Source organism: Mchenga conophoros, linkage group LG11 (genome assembly GCF_057382185.1).
Source record: "Mchenga conophoros isolate Kocher_MC1m ecotype Shallow Benthic linkage group LG11, M_conophoros_male_GT1.1, whole genome shotgun sequence".
Taxonomy (NCBI): domain Eukaryota; kingdom Metazoa; phylum Chordata; class Actinopteri; order Cichliformes; family Cichlidae; genus Mchenga; species Mchenga conophoros.
Window position 1 is genome coordinate 18,140,136 of NC_140536.1, and position 4,497 is coordinate 18,144,632.

Sequence of the window (4,497 nt, forward strand, 5' to 3'; positions counted from 1 at the left end):
TTCACAAGAAGCAAACATTATTAAAGCATGGATTATCACTTTAACCTTGTCGGTGTACCTTGGGGACAATTTCCTGCTGCCTCATGGTTATTGGTCACTCTAGATTTTATCATTTCATTCAACTAAGTGGAAGTCAGCTTACTTTAAATGACCTCAGCTGAGGGGCAATAGGGATTTATGTGAGCACGAAAATTCTTCTGTAAAACATAAATCAATGCACCAGCTCTTTTGCAAGACATCTTGCTTTTTCTTAATTATTGCTATTAGCAGCTGAAGCATCTGAAGCATGCATCACTGTCTTTTGCTATCGACTCAGTGGATTGACTAGCATGTAAAGAACTGGTTTCTAATGGCATGTGGAGGCTGTTTTCAGGCCTGTGAAAGCAGTTAAAACTAAATGGGATAATATTCATCCATGTGTTTTTCTGCCAACGAGCACCTGAGCCTCAACAGCTCTGTGTAATTCATGAAATTAAGAGTTTGCTCTGTATAAAGCATGAAAGGGTAATCAATAAGCTTGCTGTCATCTTCGAGAGTGCTCCCTCTCTTGTTCAACTATGAAGTGTTGGCGAGTACAGACAAACCAGATACACCTGATATCACCCTAGAGATACTATTAATTTTATGGCCGCTAGTACAAGAAGCGCATGACGTCTCTTTCTCCCTCTGCTGGTCAATGATCCTTACTCATGCACGGAATGGCAATCGATAAGAACACAGATGCTTCAATTTCCAGGGGAGCAAAACTGACTGCAAGATTTATTTGCTTAATTAGCCGAAAGAAAAGAAAACAATAAAAGATGCAATTGCCCCATTCACATTGTTCTTCTTGTCTTCACTTATTCTGTCTGCTACATCAGACACTCAATAATAATGTCATGGTCTGGGTGGGCACCTGCAGGTCTCCGACAGCGGCCCCTCCTCCTTTGGGCGGAGTTCGGTTGCTCCTCCCTGGCTGACCACCTGTGAGCAATCATGCCAGCAGTATATCAGACCTGCGCTCTCAACCATTCATCGCCTGAGTATCTGCTATCCCCATGTCAGTCGAGTGGAGCATCATAACTCTGTCAGACGCTGTGTGATGTCTTCTTGTCCTCAGAGGTAGCACCTGGAGTGGAGATCTTGTCTCCCTCACTCCCGCCTTCCTGGACCTGGGCCGCCTGCTGCTAACACGACGTGGCCTGCCAGCCCACCACTCACTTGCCTGCCTCCCCACGCTTCGACCGCTTCCGGGCTTCCGCCCCACCTGTCACCTCCACCTGAAACCAAGTAAGGCAACTCAATTCAACTGTGGAGGATCGGTGATTGTCTGCTGGATCCCACTGACCGTGATCTCCTCTTATTCCAGTGCCCCGGCCCCTGCCCAGTCCTGTTTCTACCTCCCCGCTGCCTCTGCTGTTCAGCCGTCTCCTAGAGGTGTCTAGGTCGCCCTCTTTATCGTAAATTATCCTACGCACCACGAGTGTGGTGGCGCCGCTTTGCTTTTGTTTTTGTTTGCCTGTGGGCGGAAATAAATCATTTGTTCCCTACCGTCTCGCTTCCGGGTTGGTTTCTGCACCTGTGTCCATCTTTGTTCCCTCGTGCCGCTGGGCCGTGACAAATAATGTGCAAGCATTCTGTGTGGAGAATATATGCAAACTGATACTCTGATACTGATCTGATAATGACGATATGAAATAGGAAGACACATCCATCTATCTAATAACGTTCAAAATATGCTGTTTTAGTCATTTATTTAATAGATAATGGTCAAAATCAACCTATAATAGCATTCGTGGCTTTATTGTGCTGATAATCATGTTGGTCTGTGAATACAGACTTTAAGTACGCTAGATAGAGAAGCTGTTTGGATGACGGCAGTGGTAGTTGTCTATGTACTATTAATATTAAAACTACATATTTTTTAATATCTCTTTGCAGGGCATACAAAATGCTAGGCATCGTAGGGGCTAACAAGCGAAGAGCCATCAAGTTGGTCACCAACGCAGCAGAAGCAGCGTCAAGGTGGCTGTGGATCAAAAGAGTAGAGGCATGGCATGTAGGGTAGCGCTACCTGTACACAAGCTGGGGCTTGATCAACCCTGGCTGGGTCGCCTGGGAGAGGGGGTTTGATTGTTAAAAGACCCAAAAAAACCCAATGACCCCCAGGTTACATCACTGATGATGTGTCCAGGGGCACCAGAGGGTGTATCATCAATTGACAACAATGTAATATTTGTGGAAAAAATTTATTTTAAATTTCATTTCGAATCAAACACACCATCACTGTAGCTGATTCTGAAAGTTATCGGATTATCTTTTACTTCAGATGAATGAAGCTGTGCAAACTAATGCAAAAAAAACCCCCCAAACAAATAAAATAAGCACATAATTGGAATAGCTGAAAGTAGAAATGCCTGACTTATTAATTTTAAGTTATAATGCAAGAAGCCAGACCTTCTCCAAATAAACTAAAATCCAGTGTGATAATGCATCAAGACTGCATAAAAGATGCATGAAGATTTTCTTTAGAGTTTGGGCAACAGCCTGTGCATACATGTAGATATCCGGTCTTTAAGTGATGACGTGATAAATCCTGCTTCCGGGCCCAAACTACTGTGCGTTTATTAAGGCTGTTGTGTTTTTAACGTGTTAATGCTTTGTATCTTGTCTATTTAATCTGAACAAGCCCCTAAAAACAGTCAGTGATCACTGCTGGCCTTTCTCGGTTTTTATTACCACTGTTCATTTTAAAGTTCAGTTTTCAAATCCTTACGATGTAACTACAGCCCAGCCCATGCAGCAGCATATTAATGACTAACCTCGTATTGTGGATGGATTATCTCAGTTGTTCTCCCGACTGAAGTTTGGTCCGTTTACAGCATTCTGCCATGCGATTACATTTGTCCCTAACCATCAGGAACCCTCACGTGAACTTTTATCGAGTGGAAAAAGGTTAGCGTTCATCCTCCAGCTTCACTGTCTTTATGTTATGCTAACATAGCTGTGTTGCTATCACGTAGCACATCATTATATACCAGCTAGTCAAATTTCAGTTACCCTACAAATGTCACTGCTGTTTACTTTCTGTCATGATCCTGGGTCTTTTGACCCAGCGTTTTAAGTTTGAGTTTATTTTGTTCATTAGGTTATCTAAGTTCATTTGTTTATTAGATTCCCCTTGTGTATCCAACCCCTGTTAAGTCTCCCTTGTCCTTCATGTGCTTCATGTCTGTGTTTCTTATGTTGTCATGTTTGCGTTTCATTATGTTTCCCATTTTATTTTGAAGAGATCTTGTGTTTTTATATTATGGATTATGTTTTGAGTCCTTTGTTGTACTGTTTCTTGTTTCCCTAGATGTCAGTTATGGTTATCATAGGTTTAGTTCTTTGGCTTTGTAATATGGCTTCCCTGTGTTCAATGTTGTGTCTACTGTGACCTTTTTGTACCATGTTTCTGGTCCCTATGTTCTGTCTTCTCAGTTGCTGTTAAGTTTGCATGTTTAGAGTTCAGTCAGTTTCCTGTTTTACTTTGAAGGTCCATGTCTCATGTGAGTGTTTCTAGTTTTGCTTCCCTTGTCTCATCCAGCCTGATTACTCCCAGCTGTGCTCTCCTTCTGTGTCTCATTCCCTCGTTATCCCTCTGTGTATTTAAGCCCTGTGTTTCTTTGTCAGTGTTATAGTCTCCCTCATGGCTGTGTTTCCTTGTGTGTCAGTTTATCCATGTCCCAGTTTATCCATGTCCCAGTTTAGTTTTCCATGCCATTCTGCAATAAAGTAACCTTTTGAGTTTAATTTCGTTGTCGTGAGTTTTGCGTTTGGGTCCTTCTCCTGCCTGTACACAGCCGAAACATGACACTTTCCTGTATTTATTTATGTCTGAAGTGATAGCAGAGCTGTACGTCTTAATTTTTTGGGGAAATCTCTCAGTCAGAACATGGCATATATTTAGATGGATCCTGTTAACTTCTAACTCTGTTAAATTTCATAAATTCGGTCTTCATGGATGCCTGGATGTTAAACTTAATTGTTACACCTGGTAGAGCAGCAGTGCTGGTCATTTTATTACAGATGAAAGGATTTAGACAGTTTTTAACTCGCCCTGCACACGTATTACTGTACAACAACCCGTCCAACCAACATCATCGTCAATTATGCTGATGACACCACCGTGGTTGGGCTCACCTGCTGTCGTCACCTGGAACCACAACACCAACGCCCTGGTAAAGAAGGCCCAGCAGCAGCTGCACTTCCTCCGTGTCCTGAGGAAGAATAAACTGGGTCAGAAGCTACCGCTGGGCTTCTGCCGCTCCTCAGTGGAGAGCATGCTCTCCTACTGTCTGGGTGTTTGGTACTGAAGGGGCCACTACTGAGAACAGGAAGGCTGCATAGAGGGTAATTAACACTACCCAAAAATTCATTGGTTGTCCTCTGCCACCCCCGGAGGCCATCGTCAGATCCTCCTGTCTCAAAAAACCAGGGCCATCACAGGTGACCACTTGCACCCCGCCCACCTGT

General features: G+C 43.4%; 1 long non-coding RNA gene across 1 annotated transcript; it reads left to right on the forward strand.

Annotated features, from left to right (window-relative positions):
- The first annotated feature begins 916 nt into the window (after positions 1 to 916).
- On the forward strand, positions 917 to 1,498 carry LOC146563887 (uncharacterized). Its single transcript, XR_014894278.1, has 3 exons — positions 917 to 1,039; positions 1,100 to 1,269; positions 1,349 to 1,498. It is a non-coding gene; the product is annotated as an uncharacterized LOC146563887 (long non-coding RNA).
- The last annotated feature ends 2,999 nt before the right edge of the window (positions 1,499 to 4,497 follow it).